The sequence below is a fragment of the Spinacia oleracea genome, chromosome 1 (genome assembly GCF_020520425.1).
Source record: "Spinacia oleracea cultivar Varoflay chromosome 1, BTI_SOV_V1, whole genome shotgun sequence".
Taxonomy (NCBI): Eukaryota; Viridiplantae; Streptophyta; class Magnoliopsida; order Caryophyllales; family Amaranthaceae; genus Spinacia; species Spinacia oleracea.
In genome coordinates, this window is record NC_079487.1 from 67,896,010 (window position 1) to 67,915,261 (window position 19,252).

Genomic DNA, 19,252 nt, shown 5'->3' on the forward strand with positions numbered 1-19,252 from the left:
TGTACTTCACTTTAATAGCTTCATATTGTTTTTCACTTTTTTGTTCTTCTATAAATAGCGCTTATGAGCAGTACGGACGCAGGATCAGAACATAAGAGCAACTATCTATTTCAGAACATAATCTCTTAATTTATGTTGATACTTCTATTAAGCTCAGATGTATTACCGTGAAACATTTCTGAATCTTAAGCTGTATTAGGTGTTTGAGAATAAGAGCTAGAATGTGCTTGAATCAGAAACTCTGAAAAGAAATAGTGCTTTGAAGTGGTATAGTAAAGAATAAAAACCTTTATTTAGAAGTGCGTCATTTCAGAAACATAGATGATTTGTTCAACTCCGAAATAAAGCAGTACTTGAGCAGCCTCCATAATTGCCCGATTATTGTAGCTAGAAATCAAAATCCAAAGTAAATTAGAAACAATTAACAAACCACATAATATACACACTGGATGTAATAGAGAAGGTTATTATTAAGAGTAGTATACCGCATAAGTTAGTACCCTACAAGAACAATGTTAAACACAAGAATATAATACCTGAGATGCATTCAACTCTGGAAGACCTGGAGCGCCAAATCGACGAGGCAAAGTATTTCAAACCACCTGCATCTCGACTTCATGTCCCATCAAATGGTGATAAATATACCTGTACCAATTCACAGACTTAAAATATCAAGCAACAAAGTGAAAAGGAATACAATGCTTATAATTGCATGGAAATGCTGACATAAAGAGATGTCAAAGAATAACTAGTATTTTATAAATTACGACAACTATCAATACATCTTGTTCTCAAAAATCTAACACTGTAGTTGACAATAAAATCATGTAAATATGGGATAATCAAACTATAAAAGCAAAAAATTAAACAGGAGGGGCAAAAATTGCGTAAAAATCTAATCACAGGGCGATTTAAGGTCTACTTGAAATCTAAATCTCACATTATATATGAAGTATATATCTTTTAAAATCCTTCAAAGTTCATCTCATGTAATTTTTCCACTGTGAGTGGGGCAAAATTTCAGCAGCTCTAGAGTATACGACGACTATACTCGGCGAAGGTAGCACACAAGTCATGTATGACTAGTTTAGGTTAGTCCTAGCATTGTTGTAATCTTGTCCAAGCTAAGGTATGTAGTTTACCAGAGTGTGGCCTCCTGAAAGCGCGACAATATCCTTGTCAGAAAGCCCCATTCTGTAAAAGATTTCTCTCAAATGTCCGGCACCTGCAACCCATTTTATGATGTTAGTAACATGTACTACTAAACTGTCATATTACTGATGAGAGGGTAGAATACGTACGTACCTTGATTTGCATCAGGAAGGCGTCCTTCATCAGGAGAATCTGCGCAATCCTGGTATAACATCGATAATCAGGTACTATTGTTATACAATAACGAACAAGAATATAACAATCATGAATGTATAGGAAGCACAAACCATTCTTCCTGGAACAAAGTCGATGGTTGGCCCTCCTGTGACTTCAACCGCAACAACCCCAGCAAGCTGAAATTAAGAAACAAGGGATCGATGCTTGAGAATTAATGACCTAGAAAGGATGCAGTTTGAATCATATAACCAGGAAATTCACCTGATAATCATTGGGTGATTAGCCTTAACCTCTTTTGAGATCAGCGACCAAAATAGTTCAATTACTGCTACTAGAAATTATTATGCACAATTAATCAGTTTTAGCTCACCACAAAGTTCAACAGCAATCTTGAGGCCACTGCTGGCTTTGTAAACCTTATCAAAATAGTTCAACATTTGTTTTAGTTCACATGATTAGCCTTAACCTCTTTTGAGATCAGCGACCAAAATAGTTCAATTACTGCTACTAGAAATTATTATGCACAATTAATCAGTTTTAGCTCACCACAAAGTTCAATTCGTTTTTAGCAATTCACATGATAATTTTTTTATGCTGGAAAGTGTAAACCTTATCATGTGAATTGCTAAAAACGAATTGAACAACAGCCAAAAAAAATCAAAAAAAAAATATAAATTGAACAAAACCCTAATCTAAAAACGAAAATACAGCTAGGAAGATAATTACTTACTGGTTGTGGCGAGGAGAGTAACGGTCGAGCAAGCACCGGAACCAGGACGCGACGGGGGGACGCTGAACCCCCGGCCGACCAAGCTGACCGAGTTTTCAGCAATTGAAAAGTCACCCATCGGAGAGGACAGCGACGGGGGAGATGAGGCGAGAACAAACACCCACCGGAGAGGACAGCGACGCAGGGCCGAGCAACGGCGGATTTCGACGGCGACGGCGAAAAATTGGGAGATGTTTGGAGAGTTGGAGTTGAGCGCGAGGAAATGAGTTCTAAAATTTTGAGATATTTTGGAGTATTTTGAATTGCAGTATTTTGAAACACGGAGCCCGCAGCAAATTTTGAGAAATGAGCTAATGTATTTTGAAACACGGATCAGGACCTGTTGCAGGGTACAATAGCATGTACGCTGCAACAGAGTCTGTATATTGCTGCGGGCTTTAATTTTGTACGCTGCAATAAACTATTTCGCAGCGAACAATAAAAATGTACGCTGCGATAACCCTTTAAAAGGTTTGACCCGCGTTGACCGACTGGTTGTTGAAGCGTATTAATACTTGTACGCTGCAACAAGGGGGTTGCAACAGCGGTTTTTTCTACTAGTGACGCCTGGCTCTGGGCGCCGAAATCTTCGGCGCCCAGGCCTGGGCGCTGAAAGTACCTTGGTACGTGTTTTTCCTAATTCTTTGTGGATTAGAACTCTACAATTCTATCTTTCCACGAACTCTTCCCTATAAATAAAGCCCCAAATTCGACGTGAAAGGACACACAATTCATATTTTGAGTATTGACTCCAACCCTTAGCCTAAGGCTCTCGCTGCGAAATTGCTCACGTGTTCTGTCGCAATCGATCCATAAATCGAACAGAACGTATCCCGTCCCATAATTTGAGATTCGTTAAATAAAAAGGAGAAATAGCAAAGTCAAAGTGGTTAGTTTTCTGAGAACCGTGACGCACCTCTCAAGGGTGCGTCGTAATGTGTCCCTTTTCGATGATTTAATTGCTTTCCTCGCCCTTTTTATGAACTGTTAAACTAACTAAATCTGATTTTTCTACCACGCCTAACAAATATAATATTTTTGGGAAATTGGATTATCATGCTAGGTCCCTTAATGCTATTTAAATCAGATAATCGCGATCAATCTAGTATTATATGTTGCATATTGCTAAAATCAACTCAGATTAGTTTAATAGTTAACGCATGTCCCTTCAATTATTTATGCTGAGCTAGTAAGGATATCGTGCCTCTGGAGTTATCGAAGAGCGAGTACTCCTCTCGGTAGTTACAGTCCCTCGAACCCTCAATCTCTACCTTGCGGGTGTATGTTGAGAGATCCCCACACCAGGGATCACAAGGGAACCTACGGCCGTCGTGGTCAAACATAATTGCACTCCCTTTATGTCACGATAACCGGGTTTTGTCAGTTTTTCTCATTTTTGTTAAAAACTGAATGGTGACTCCTATGTTACTACTCAATTGGGTGTAAACTCACAGGAAATCCAATTACACTTGATTGAATAAAAAAGAATCGTCACACCCACGAGGGACGAGGTCACGCATTAGCTTCGTGCTTTTTCGACCCCCTCACAGTGGCGACTCCATTGGGGATAGTGAAGGAAATACTCGTGCTTGTAGGTAATCAAAATAGCCGAAGGGTGAAACGATCCTACCCCGCGTTTATTTCCCCATCAAGTTGGGACGACCTGAAAATCAGCATATTAATTTGAACGGGCAGAACCGTATAACGAATCTCGGCTCCCTCGGGAGTTGGGACTAAGGATACCTTTTTTCGCCAATAGGGGGGTGCATACGCCGCGCATGTTGCCCACTCGGTACTTGTGCAGGTAGTACACCTATCCCTAGGGCTGAGCAAAACTATCTGAAAATCCGAAAATCCGAATACCCGATCCGCATCCGATCCGATTTTTTTGGATATCCGACCCGAAACCAATTTCGGATCAGATATCCGATCCGAAAAAATCGGATATCGGATCAGATACAAATATTAATTTTTTTAAAATCGGATATCCGATATCCGAAAAATAAGCATATATCGGATATCGGATATCGGATATCCGATTTGAAGATCCGAACTTTAATAGTTTTATTGTTTAGACTTTAGAGTCAACAAAACAGTGTGCCCTAAACTTCAAAATTATGGCCTCACGCCGCAGTCGCACAACTTCTCTCACTTTCTCTCTCTTCTAGTCTCCTGGACTTTCTTCACTCTTCAGTCTCTCATCTCGCCGGCGACGCTCACTCTCACCGGCGACGCTCACTCTTACCGGCGACACTCACGCTCTTGTTCCTATCACCGGGTAATTTATTTATTATCCTTTAATTAATTTGTAATTGTTTTCGTTGTTTTTTTCAATTTCCTGTATGTTATAACTTGTATTCAGTTTGGATTTTGGATTTTCATTCTTATGTTTACCCAGTTTGGATTTTAAAATTTCCCTGTGTTCTTGTCCTTTGGTGTGATTTCTACAATACAATAGATCTATTTATGAATTTGGTGATATAGTTCAAATCAAAGTTGCTATTTTGTGTAGTAAATAGAAATTTCAGATTCTGTCGAAAGTTTGGTATCTTGGTGAGGTCAAATTTGTTGTTTATGGACGAGCATTTTTCGAATTTGCGGTTTCGGTTTCTTTTTGTACATTTTAATTTTTAATTGAAATGTTAGATCAATTTCACTGTAAGAATTTCTCGGAAATGTTCCTTTGTGTGATAATTGCTTGTGTAATGCAGTGTTTATGACTTTGTTAAATGTTAATGAGTTACTGGTGCTCATTTTGTTTAACTTTAATTAAGGACCGGCACTTTAGATTTTGGTTTTTTTTTGTGCCTTCAAATTTGTTATTTTATTTACATCTTGAATTTGAGGTTCTCCAGACTCCAGCTATGATATTAGTAGTAAGTGTAAAAGTTTTGTTTTTTCGTACCAACTCCCTTGCTAATAATTGATATGATATTAGTAGTAAGTGACAGTGTAAAGTTTTGCTATGATATTAGTAGTAAGTGTAAAACTTGTAATAATTGATATATATTGTACTCAAGAATGAATTTATCCATTATAATTCAATTTGTGGGTCCTTATTATTGGTGATAATTATTATTACCAGGGAAATCATGCATGCTATGTGGAAGTTACTGGTGCTCATTTTTGTGCCGGCAAACAGGCTTATTAGCTATCTTAGTCATTTTGTCTGAGAAGTTAAAAACCTTTCTAATTGAGATGATCTTGATAATATTGCAGATTAATGGATGAAACGACTGGTGAAAGTGTTACCCCAACTGGTCCCTCGAACGACGACCCCATTGTTTCTAGTGCTCCTTGTGCAAGAGCTCAAAATCCACAAGAGCAAGAGGCTGCTGCAGTACCACAAGTTCCATCAAAGAGGCATGTAACAGAAACTGCCGGTGAGGCTCAAAAGAAAGGTAAGAAAAAAAGATCTTGGCTTTGGGATCATTTTGAGGTGATCATAAAAGATGGAGAAGAAAGAGCTAAATGTATGTATTGTCCAACTGATGTTTGTGGTAGTTCTAAAACGGGTACAACTGTTATGAAAAATCACCTCCATAGATGTAAAGAATACCCTCCTAACATTGATAGATCACAAAGGCTTCTTTCTTTTCTAAGTGAACAGAGTGAACAGACTATGGGAGATGATAGTGTAGGTGAAAATGTACTTGGGGAAAAGAAAGGGAAACTAGAATTTTGGAAGTTTAAGCAAGAGGATACTCGGAAAGCTTTTGCAAAGATGATAATAATGGATGAAATGCCATTTAGAGTTGTTGAGCGTGAGGGTTTTCAGCTTTTCATGTCAGTTTGTCAACCAAACTTCCTCATTCCCTCACGTTTCACAGTGGCTAGAGATTGTTATCGTGTATTTTTGGATGAGAAAAAAAAACTGAAAAGTTATTTTAGCAAGTGTTCTTCTCGTATTTGTCTCACTACTGACACTTGGTCATCTTGTCAAACTTTAACCTACATGTGCTTAACTGCCCACTTCATAGATCAAAATTGGAAATTGCATAAAAAGATTTTGAACTTTTGTCCAATAAGTGGTCATTCAGGTGAGGCAATTGGTAAAGGGGTAGAAAAGTGTCTTCTTGAGTGGGGAATTACTAAGGTACTTACTATTACAGTAGACAATGCAAGTTCAAATGATGTAGGTGTCCAATATTTGAGAAAGAGGCTTCAAAGATGGAAAGATGGGACTGTTTTGGATGGTAAATATGTTCATATGCGTTGTGCAGCCCATCTTCTTAATCTTACTGTGAGAGATGGTTTGAAAGATTATGAAGAATCAATCAAAAAAATTCGTGGTGCTGTGAAGTTTGTTAGATCTTCTCCTGCAAGATTGCAAAAGTTTAAAAATTGTGTAAACCAAGAGCAAATTGAGTCAAAACGTCAACTTTGTTTAGATGTTGAAACTAGGTGGAACTCCACTTATTTGATGTTGGATTATGCTATTGTTTTCCGAAAAGCTTTTGATTTGCTTGAAACTTCTGATGGTGGTAAATATATTGCTGAGTTAACCAAGCAAGCTGGTGTGCCTATTGATTATGATTGGGATCATGCTTCTTCTTTTCTCCCTTTTCTTAAGATTTTTTATGATGCTACTTTGAGGCTCTCTAGATCTTTGTATTCTACTTCTAATGAATATTTATTAGAGCTTTTGGCAATAAGCAAGATGATAAAAAGAAAGTGTGAGAGCAGTAATAGTGGTGAGAGGTTAATGGCTTATAAAATGAAGAAAAAGCATGATAAGTATTGGGATAATGTGGATAACATTAACTTGATGTTATATATTGCTGTTGTGCTTGACCCTCGTCGTAAAATGTTCTATGTCAAGTGGGCTATTGATGATCAATATGATTTAGACAAGGCATCGAAGTTGTATGGCATGGTCTCGGATGCTTTGACTTCTTTGTATGAACATTATGCTTCTTCTCAAACTGAAAATGTATCAGTTCCTTCAGAAGTAGTAGATTTGACTTCTATAGATACAGAGATCTACAATGAGCGTGATGTGGCAGACTATGAGTTTGAGAAGCATGTTGGTGCACAAGTTGTTATGGAAAAAAAATCTGATTTGGATAAGTATTTAATGGATGATAGAGAGCCTAATATCATAGGGAAGAGCTTTGATCCTTTAGGGTGGTGGAAAAAAGCCGAGGAGAGGTATCCGATAGTTGCTCTTATGGCTAGGGATGTATTAGCCATTCCAGTTTCCACGGTCGCTTCAGAATCTGCATTTAGCACCGGGGGACGGGTACTTGATCTATTTCGTAGTTCTCTTTCATCACAAATGGCAGAAGCTTTAATATGCGGACAAGATTGGTTGCGTGTTGCAAATCGCCCACTTATTATCGAAGAAAGCATTGCTGAAATGGAAAAGATTGAGGAGGGTAAAATATATTTCTTATGTTACTTTTTAGTTATATTATAAATCGGTTCTCCTTGTGTGTATTTTGAGTTGTAAAATACTAACATATGTTCTTTTCTTTTTTGTAGAATTGTCCTCATTGGTGGAGCAACCATCCGTTAGCGTCGTTGATGATTATTTCTAGTTATCAAATTTCACTTTTGTTAATGTAGTTGAAGACTTGTAATATTTAGTATTTTTAAACGACTAAACATTGATGTTGAAGACTTGTAATTTGGAGTTAAGAATATTATGTATTAGCCTATTAGGTACTGCTGGAGTGCTGGTTCTTGTTGCTATGTGCCTAGGTTGGCAGCATTGCATGTCTGCATGTATTGTATGGGAAGTTTGTTGTGGCTTCGTGGTAAATACAATTGCGCTATTATATGTTTAGGGTGAAATAATCCTTGAAATTTGTTGTTTATTAAATTGTTTGTACAAAATAATTTAAAATGTGAGCAGGAAAAAAGTTGGCAGGACTTTTCTCGGATATTTGATATCCGGATTATCCGATCGGAAAAAATCGGATATTCGAATATCGGATATCCGAAATTTTCGGATCGGATTCGGATATCAAATATCTGAATATTCGGATACGGATATCCGATCCGAATGTTGATTTTGGATCGGATATCCGATCCGTGCTCAGCCCTACCTATCCCGAACCCAATCGCTCGCTCATTAGGTCCCTCTCGCCTGCATGCCCCCTTGGCTTGCACTTGCGGGTTGGCCTCTTGAGCGAAATTCGTCTGTTGAAGACACTACCTCGACCGGGGCATGTGTTGGATCTACGATAGAAGCGGTACCGAGCCAGGCGCAAATACTACCCATAGAAGCCTATCATAAACTACGTGACATATTTAATTTTCAAATCCATGTTTGTAATGTAGTTATGTGTAGAGAACTATGTGACTATGTTATGATTGTGCGTACGAATAATGCTAGACAAATAATGCTAGAAAACCAACGACCTTAAAAATTGCCCAAACATTCTTAAACCAATTGGCCAAAAAGTTATACCAAAATACGTGTTCCACAAACCCGAACGATCGCCACAAAAATGAGCGACGCTCGGGATGGTCTGTAACGAATCCCACAAACGCTGCACAACGCGTAAAGGACGTTATTAGGCAAGCACGCAAAATCGAAGTCGCAAAAACAAAAGTATACGCAAACAGAAAACGAGAACCAGCCAGGGACGCATTTTCAACGCCCCTGGCTGGGCGCCAAAATTTCTCACGCCCACTGCTGGGCGCTGAAGTTGCTGCCTGGCCTTTTGGTCAGGCACAGCAGCCTCGGTGCCCGCGAATGAAAAAAATATAAGTAGCAAAAAAAAAAACTTTTCGAAAAAAATTGCTACGAGGGCGTATGAAAAAGCACTCGATTCTAAAAGCGACTTGTAAAAAAATAAAATAACTCTTTGTGTCGTTGTTAGGCCTCCTACGACGACAATGCTCGGCACCAAAAACCGAACATGCTAATTAAATGACCTTGAATGTCACATGGGCAAAGTATTCAAAAAATAATGTTCAAATAGAGTCTTCAAGGAAAAATAATGTTCAAATAAAAAATAAATAAATCCGAGTCTAGACTAAGCTATGCCAAAGTACAATCCAAATCCTAAGTCTTAGTTGTCTTATCCATAGAATCGGTCCTAATGCTTGGTATCGTTCTGCAAGTTAAAATGTTAAATCATATTGAGTCTCCCTTCCTGACATTTAAATCAATAAGCACCCATATGTAATTGTCATCCCTTGCTAAGAGTCTACGGCCTCAATACTCTCTCTCACCAATAAAAGAATATATTATAGTATTTGCAAAATGGAAACAGTCACATTCTGAAAATCATTCCCACATAGTCGCACAACCCCCAAAGTGAACCTAAGGTATCAACACCATTGGCAAAGAAAAATTAATGGCCTCAAGGCTTATAATCACATTGGGTCACGACTATCATAGTTCTCTCGAGTCACTCGATCCTTGAAATACTACTAAGTACGGACTAAAAGGTTTTCCATGAATGCAACATGACCAACCATGAAAATACCCAAATCGGCATACCATAAGGCTACCATCGGGGTAAAGCAATACACACTAAGAGAGAAGCCGCACTAATGATTCTAGTCTTACAAAAATAAAAATTCGATCTCCCCAATTAACTACCTTGCCAACCTTAAGCAAAATGGCGCATGACAAATGAACACCCAAGGGTTAAAACCTAAAGTGTCAACCAACGAAAGTCTGAGTCCAATTAGCCTAAGTCTGAGAGTCGCTTGGTCAAGTATTATAGTCTTACGCCACGTCATTATTTTGAGTCTAGGCCACCTCCTTGTATTCATACACGGGTTATAATCAGAAAGATTAATGAAAGTTCGAGTCTAAATCACAACTTCCAATTAAATCCCGAGAACTGTAAAGAATTATTTTCGATGTAATTCTTTCGTTAAATTTCAATAAGGTAAAAACAACATTTTGAATCTACGCTATTTGCACATTTTAAGAAATGACTAAATACGCTTGCAAAGTAAGACAATTTAAAGGTCCACCCTAGGCCTGCTAAAATTAAAGGTCCATCCTGGGCCTACTAAAATTAAAGGTCCACTATAGGCCTACCAAACGAGGCTCACTCAGTCTCGCCTCGTGACTCAAAGACCACAACCATCTACCTTTTAGCCCAAATAAAAAATTCGAAGGATTTATGTTGGGGAGAAATTCCAAGCAAAAAGAAAAAAATAAAAAGAAAGAAAAGGGAGAGCGAAAAGAGCAAGCCATGAAATACTTAAAAAGAAAGAGAGGAGAGAGCGAAAAGAGCCATGAAATACTTAGCCCGTACCTCCCAAAGTGCGAAATCTACCCAAGTAAACGAAGGAAAAGAATTGAGTCAACCAATCCAAATCATAAAATTCTATGATGTCTACCCTTTCCAATCCTTATGCTCTTAGACGCCTTCGCTCTGGGGTCCCTGTTCAGCTCATTTAACCCATCCATGTTCTCATTGCCATAACCCAAGAAACCATTACCTCAACTCTTGTTTTTGAACTTGTTATCAACCGCAAACCACGCACGGCCATTGACACGTGCGTCATGCCCATCATTTCCAAAGTCCAAACCAGCTCTTACACCACCATTAGCATAATGATCATATAACTTGTTTGGATACGTCCTGCTGATATACCCTTGAGCCGTCCTTATGCTACTCATTGGCCTTGATTGATGTAAACTCGTGACACTAGCCTGAGGCCGTAAAAAATGAATCCTAGCAGATGTAATCCTTATGCTTGACCAATACCTATACAAATTACCCTATCTCATTCAACCCATCTTTCAAGCCGTCTTGAGTCACAAATAAAGAAAACAAATGAAAAGAACATTCTACGCTTAACATAAAAAAATATATAAAAAATGTGAATAAAAAAAAAAGAACTTTGCAAAGCGCCTCTAAAGTTAGTCTAAAAAGAAAAAGAAGCATTTAGAGCACCAAAAAGAACCGCCCAGGAAACATTTCCAGCGCCCACACCTGGGCGCCGAAAACTTTGACGCCCCAGCCTGGGCGCTGAATCTCTCTACTTGCTAAAATTTTGTCCAGAAGTGCTCGTCATTTTATCCGCACATGCACGGAAAAATAACGAACACTTGGAGGGGTACAACACGTATTCAGATTTACGTACCAAAAAACACATGTACTCAAAAAAATCATGTACTCAATATAAAACAAATTTTTGGCTTACGGCAAGGCAGCGGATTAAAATAATAATAAACTTCACTTATTCTACCGTTTCAAATAATATGTTTCCACCTCAGAACATACTTGTTTAAAATCGGCATTCTTAGAAACCATTTTCTAGGCTAAGAACTACGCAAGACCTGATTCCAAATTAAATTTATTTAAGGCGGATACGTAGGCAATCCATGATTCGGTCCAACCAATTTGACAAAAATATTAAAGCCTATAGAAAAACAAGAATAAAAAATAGAAGTCCCTTATTGAAATTTAATTACTTGCAATCCAAGTCGAAAGAAAAATTTAAGTCAAAGAAAGAATCCAAGTCGTCAAGATGCCAAAATGAGCACACATCGAAAAATAATAAGGGCACGTACCCTTGCCAGAAGGAGCACTCACACTCCTAGGCACTTAGCCAACACTCAAAAAATCGCTCTGCCTCAATTGAATGGGGGCTAGCGCAAGCGTCCATGACCCCTAAAGTACTCGACTTGACCCTCCCTAAAGCGAACTAACTCACTTAAGAACTTTCTTTCACCACTAGACATAGTCGTTCGCTTAAAGACTTTCTTTCACCACTAGACACAGTCATGATCGCCAACAAGTAGTAAAAGCAGTAAGCTTACAATGAAAAAGATTGTTCTACGGCATCGCCCCATCGTTCTTTCGAACACAGGGCACCCATTCATGGTAATTCGAATGCTTGCTAATCCCTTTGAATAAAAAACCAGACATTATCAATAGGACTTGGAACTTAACCAAGGCTCACCCCACTCAGACATATGACACGGGCATCTAAAATCGAAACCTGAAAGCATCATTAATGGGAAGACATAATAGCAACTGGGGGGCTAAAAAAAAAATTGAAATGAAAGAGCTAGGAAAAGAACTAAGTATACCTTGACCTTTTTTGTACAGACATACACCAAGTAAATCTAAGTCAATTTGAAAACGGTTTATATTCCCGCCATTCTGGAAAAGACGGCCCTAAAAGCCTAAAGCATATGCCGAACGGGCACAAGTATATCTTGACGCCTGCACCCTGGCTTCCAGCAAATCCTTAGACATCATTCCAAAAATCGTACCAGTATTTTGATTCACTCATGTAATCCTGTACGAACCCTTCTATAAGTCAACCTATTTAGGACACCTCGGATTGTACACAGTAGGATTCGAATTTTAAATAATTTTAAATAATAATTTTCAAAGACTTTTTCGAACATAATAAAGTGTCGTTGGTTTAATCTAAGTATGTGTTTATCCCGATGTTGCAAGTGAGTCAAAAAGATTTCTAAATATGATTATGGGTAAAAGAAAGGCACCTAACTTTTGGTCAAGGCACACTTCCACATGTTACTACCTTGACCATGGCGATGTCGCATAATACGACATTTACAAGAGAAGCAGCAGGTCACTACTCGAACGTACCTCGCACTAAACGAGTCTGGTTCAAACTATTCATGATCCATGTCACCATAAAGACGTATGCAAAGCATTATAGCACCAAGCCAATCCCGTAGCTACAATTGGGGGCTTGAGAAAAACACTCTAAAAATGCCCGAAATGACGATTTTATCGCAAATTCTCGACGCTAATGCTATACATACATCATAGGGGCACAATCCTAAGCTTTAATCATGTAAAACGAACCTTAGAATGGCTATAACCCCTCCCAAATTCTAAAGCACTACTTAGAATATATAAAGTCACCCCAGTATCAAGGGTAACTGAAAATCGCGAGTCACCAAAACTCCGATCAAACCACTGCACATAACGCTCGCCCTATAAAGCGCCCTTTACACAGTCTACATCGTTCCAAAGCAAAAGCGAAAGAAAAAATCAAGGATAAGAACTGTCAAAATATAACCAGAAATCATTTTCAACGCCCAGAGCTGGGCGCCAATATCTTTAACGCCCCAGCCTGGGTGCTGATTCTTTCTGCTAGCCAAGTTTTGCCCAAATATAAAAATAAGAAAGAAACACCTATAAATCCTCGCACCGAACGAAGTAATAAGCCGTGCGAACCCACGCAGAAGGTGCTACACTTGTTCGAGCACCTGAACAAGGCGTGATGAAGTACTCCAATGCAAAAAATAATAATGATATCCCAACACCTGGAGGAATGTTCTAAGACACGCCGTTAGGCCACAAAAGCCTACGTCGCACCATAAAGTTTAACCATCCCACAGTACAAGTCTAAAAAAGGAGAGTAAGGCATGCTGCACTAATGCGGGCACGACCAAAGAGTATGTGTAAAAGAGGCAAAGACTACTTATCGCCCAAATTCAAATGCAAGCCACACGACTTCTACATTAAGGATTAAAGGTAGCAAAATATTACCTACCACGAAAGGGATAGCTCGCACCTACACGAGCGGAACCCCAGGGCATCTTTCTCGAAAGAACCTACAAAAATCGTACGCCAAAAGGAAGCGTCCCAACATGCATACTTGGGGACTCCAAGCTACGAAACAACCATAGCAAAAAAAATCTCGAAGCAAATGTTTGAACAATCGAAAGGGCACGATGTTTAAGCCCACCTCGTAAATGGGCCTGACCCCTATCAAGCTTCTAAGCAAACTATTCAAAATCAGTCATTGTTCAAAAAAAATGATTCAAGCAAACTGATTAATGGAACCGCACACAACGGCCATTCTATGAACGCTCGTTTGCACGTACATATCATCATTCTAAGTATCGAACATTCACGAACGCGTTTAAAAGGAAAAATATACAACAACAAGAGCGGTCAAAGTCTTACGCCTCAAGGTATGTTCCTCGGGCCATATAGACTCGCCCAACTATCGCAATAACTGTACGCCTTAAGAGCAACAGTTCCTTAAAATAATCGCCCCAAAGACACAAGCACCGTAGTCCACCAATCGGCTACGGCTTCTCAAGAAAATCATCACGTTCTAAAAACAAAGAAAAAACAAAAGAAAAGAGAATACATAGAACTTCCAAGTGAAATAAACGAATGAACAAGAGGCCAACTGTGTCATCAAAAGACCAGCCCAAACAACACTTTCAACGCCCCACCTGGGCGTGAATTATTTCAACGCCCAGGCCTGGGCGCCGAAAATGAACCCAGGCTCAAAAAAGGCCCTAACTTCTATTGGGCCCTGCCGCATCCATTTGACTCGAAAATTGCCAATTTCCTTACTGAAAGTTGCACCTCACGACTTTGTCAAGAGTAGCACACCACTACGAAGATCGCTCGCACTTACAAGCACGATCCCAAACACAATCAAGGACATTACAAAATGCATATCCCCAAAGAACCTCTTTGATAAGAACTGACCGCCAAGCACGAGTACTTGGTGGCTCGAAAGGAAAAAATATATCTCAAAAAAAAGGTATGCAAAGTTAAAATAATATTCCCAGACTACGCTGTATGAAGTCCCGTGTTTGGATGTGTCAAAAAATAAAACCGGTTTACCACCTCAAGACAAAGGTCGCCGTTGATACCTATACGTAGTCCCCTAATCAAGGACCCAAGTAGTGGCAAGATTGAGCCGTAAAGAATAGCTCAAGACCATGAAAGATGATGACCACGAGACCATGGTCCGTCTAAGCCCGTTGTCAACCCACATTCAGGTTGCAACTAAATCTAAGCATCCCTCGAAAGAATTCGCTCCTGCGAGAATGAATAAAAAAAGAAATTCTCAAGAGAAATCACAAGAAAAAAAATGAAATAGGGACTTGTCCACCTCAATCGGGCAAGATCGCGCCACGAACCATGCGAATCCCAAATCGAAAAGATGAATTCAGGTTCACTCACCTCCAGCGAGCAGGGCGTCCACCCTTAGCGGACAGGGCTCGCCCACCTTCAGCGGGCGAGGTCTGCGTTACTAGCCGCGCAGGTCCTCAGTTTTCAAAAATAGAATCTTCAAAAAACAAAATGAAACAGGCTCGCCATCTTCAGCCGGCGGGGTCTACGTCACAAACCACGTAGGTCCTTATTTTCAAAAAGCACAAACAAATTTCAAAATAGATTCGTCCACTTCTATCGGACGGGGTGTCCACCCTTAGCGGACAGGTTCGCCATCTTTAGCCGGCGGGGTCTACGTCACAAACCACGTAGGTCCTTATTTTCAAATTTCAAAAACAGATTCGTCCACTTCTATCGGACGGGTTGTCCACCCTTAGCGGACAGGTTCGCCATCTTTAGCCGGCGGGGTCTACGTCACAAGCCGCGTAGGTCCTTATTTTCGAATTTCAAAACAAGATTCGTCCACTTTTTCGGACGGGGCGTCCACCCTTAGCGGACAGGCTTGCCATCTTTAGCCGGCGGGGTCTACGTCACAAGCCGCGTAGGTCCTTAGTCGCTGCAGCGATAACTTTTTCTGGTTTTCCCTTTTCCAAAAAATTAAAAGGACTGGTTTTCCGTTTTTTCCAAAAAAAGCGATATGCTGGATTTTCCTTCGTTTTACGTCCCATAAAAACAAGGGGGTTTTCTCGTTTAGCTAGCCCTGAAAATGAGAATCTTTAAAAAACATTTTTACCTCGTGATTGGGCTTGGCTAGGCCCAATTACACTTTATAGCTTTAATTTCGAAAACATTTGTAGCTACTCCCAATAACAAAGTCAGGGAGTTTCTACGCACCTTTAGATCCTTCCAATGACAAAGTGAGGAAGTTTCTATACTATAAGTTGACAAATCCCAATGAATCGTGAGGGATATGTCGACACTTCAAAGTGATGACCCTTAAGTCAAATGTTATCACTCGAGGGCTCGTGAGACCCTCGCAAAAAACAGGTCACCATGGCTTGTGTGACGCACTCCGTCTAATACTTTGACCATCGTCTTACTCCAAGACTCAGTCAAAGTGGGGGCTAACTGTAGACACCTACTTTTGTCCCAATTCCCGAAAGGGAAATGTTCGATGATGAAAACATAAATCTCCACTTGATAACGCATCTCCTATAAAATAACGAATCTCAATTCCCCTTTTCATTTCACCCGAAACCTGCTATTTATAGAAACCTGCTATTTATGGAAACCTGCTAAAAATAGTAACTGCCGTAATCAGTAATTATTAAAAGTGGCAAGTCATAAAAGATAGAAACCTGTCAGAATTAGGTGTTGCACTCCAACATAAATCCTAAATGAGATAGAGATTACGAGAGAATCCTATTCCTAATATGATTCGAAAATAAGAGTCACGTATTAATTAAAATCCTAACGAGCCTAGAGTTCGCAACGGGCCCAGAAGCATTCCGTCATGAAATTGATACGCACTAAAAGACTCGATTAAGTCTCAAACACTACGGATTTCAGGAATCCGAATCTGACTAAGAAAACAGCCCAGACCCTATTTTCAACGCCTGGCTCTGGGCACCGAAATCTTCGGCGCCCAGGCCTGGGCGCTGAAAATACCTGGGTACGTGTTTTTTCCTAATTCTTGGTGGATTAGAACTCTGCAATTCTATCTTTCCACGAACTCTTCCCTATAAATACAGCCCCAAATTCGACGTGAAAGGACACACAATTCATATTTTGAGTATTGACTCCAACCCTTAGCCTAAGGCTCTCGCTGCGAAATTGCTCACGCGTTCTGTCGCAATCGATCCATAAATCGAACAGAACGTATCCCGTCCCATAATTTGAGATTCGTTAAATAAAAAGGAGAAATAGCAAAGTCAAAGTGGTTAGTTTTCTGAGAACCGTGACGCACCTCTCAAGGGTGCGTCGTAAAGTGTCCCTTTTCGATGATTTAATTGCTTTCCTCGCCCTTTTTATGAACTGTTAAACTAACTAAATCTGATTGTTCTACCACGCCTAACAAATATAATATTTTTGGGAAATTGGATTATCATGCTAGGTCCCTTAATGCTATTTAAATCAGATAATCGCGATCAATCTAGTATTATATGTTCCATATTGCTAAAATCAACTCAGATTAGTTTAATAGTTAACGCATGTCACTTCAATTATTTATGCTGAGCTAGTAAGGATATCCTGCCTCTGGAGTTATCGAAGAGCGAGTACTCCTCTCGGTAGTTACAGTCCCCTGAACCCTCAATCTCTACCTTGCGGGTGTATGTTGAGAGATCCCCACACCAGGGATCACAAGGGAACCTATGGCCGTCGTGGTCAAACATAATTGCACTCCCTTTATGTCAGGATAGCCGGGTTTTGTCAGTTTTTCTCATTGTTGTTAAAAACTGAATGGCGACTCCTATATTACTAGTCAATTGGGTGTAAATTCACAGGAAATCCAATTACACTTGATTGAATAAAAAAGAATCGTCACACCCACGAGGGACGAGGTCACGCATTAGCCTCGTGCTTTTTCGACCCCCTCACAGAGGGCGTATGAAAAAGCACTCGATTCCAAAAGCGACTTAAAAAAAATAACTCTTTGTGTCGTTGATAGGCCTCCTACGACGGCAATGTTCGGCTCCAAAATCGAGCACGCTATATGAAATAACCTTGAATGTCACATGGGAAAAGTATTCAAAAAAATTGTTCAAATGAAGTTTTCAAGAAAAATAATGTTCGAATAAAAAAATAAATCCCAGTCTAGACTAGGCTATGCCAAAGTACAATCTAAATCCTAAGTCTTAGTTGTCTTATCCATAGAATCGGTCCTAATGCTTGGTGTCGTTCTGCAAGTTAAAAGGTTAAACCATATTGAGTCTCCCTTCCTAACATTTAAATCAATAAGCACCCATATGTAATTGTCATCCCTTGCTAAGAATCCACGGCCTCAATACTCTCTCTCACCAATAAAAAGAACATATTATTTAATTCAAGTATTTGCAAAATGGAAACGGTCACATTCTGGAAATCATTCCCCCATAGTCGCACAACCCCCTAAGTGAACCTAAGGTGTTAATACCATTGGCAAAGAAAAAAATTAATGGCCTCAAGGCTTATAATCACATTGGGTCACGACTATCATAGTCCTCTCGAGTCACTCGCTCCTTAAAATACTACTAAGTACGGACTAAAAGGTTTTCCATGAATGCAACATGACCAACCATGAAAATACCCAAATCGACATACCATAAGGCTACCATTGGGGTAAAGCAATACACACTAAGAGAGAAGCCGCACTAATGATTCTAGTCTTGCAAAAATAAAAATTCGATCTCCCCAATTAACTACCTTGCCGACATTAAGCAAAATGGCGCATGACAAATGAACACCCAAGGGTTAAAATCTAAAGTGTCAACCAAAGTTATGGTCCAATTAGCCTAAGTCTGAGAGTCGCTTGGTCAAGTATTATAGGCTTACGCCATGTCATTATTTTGAGTCTAGGCCACTTCCTTGTATTCATACACGGGTTACAATCAGAAAAATTAATGAAAGTTTGAGTCTAAATCACAACTCCCAGTTAAAATCCGAGAAACTGGAATCTGAAAAAGAAGAAAAAAATTATTTTCGATGTAATTCTTTCGTTAAATTTCAATAAGATAAAAATAACATTTTGAATCTACTCTATTTGCACATTTTAAGAAACGACTAAATACGCTTGCAAAGTAAGACAAAATTAAAGGTCCACCCCAGGCCTACTAAAATTAAAGGTCCACTATAGGCCTACCAAACGAGGCTCACTCAGTCTCGCCTCGTGACTCAAAGACCACAACCATCTACCTTTTAGCCCAAATAAAAATTTTGAAAGATTTATGTTGGGGAGAAATCCCATGCAAAAAGGAAAAAATAGAAAGAGAAAAGGGAGAGCGAAAAGAGCGAGCCATGAAATACTTAAAAAGAGAGAGAAAAGGGAGAGCTAAAAGAGCGAGCCATGAAATACTTAGCCCGTACCTCCCAAAGTGCGAAATTTACCCAAGTAAACGAAGGAAAAGAATTGAGCCAACCAATCTAAATCATAAAGTTCTACGATGTCTACCCTTTCCAATCCTTATGTTCTTAGACGCCTTCGCCCTAGGGCCCCTGTTCAGCTTATTTAACCCATCCATGTTCTCATTGCCATAACCCAAGAAACCATTACCTCGACTCTTGTTCTTGAGCTTGTTATCAACCGCAAACCACACACGGCCATTGACACGTGCGTCATACCTATTATTTC

The 19,252-nt window shown here is 39.5% G+C and overlaps 1 long non-coding RNA gene across 2 annotated transcripts; it reads right to left on the reverse strand.

Annotated features, from left to right (window-relative positions):
- Positions 1 to 298: 298 nt before the first annotated feature.
- LOC110781190 (uncharacterized) lies at positions 299 to 1,794 on the reverse strand. 2 transcript variants are annotated; one of them, XR_008925947.1, is made up of 6 exons: positions 1,700 to 1,718; positions 1,440 to 1,505; positions 1,306 to 1,354; positions 1,143 to 1,225; positions 537 to 645; positions 299 to 387 (listed from the first exon to the last, which is right to left on the reverse strand). It is a non-coding gene; the product is annotated as an uncharacterized lncRNA (long non-coding RNA). The 2 variants fall into 2 exon arrangements; XR_008925946.1 differs by having other exon boundaries at positions 1,440 to 1,794.
- Positions 1,795 to 19,252: the final 17,458 nt, after the last annotated feature.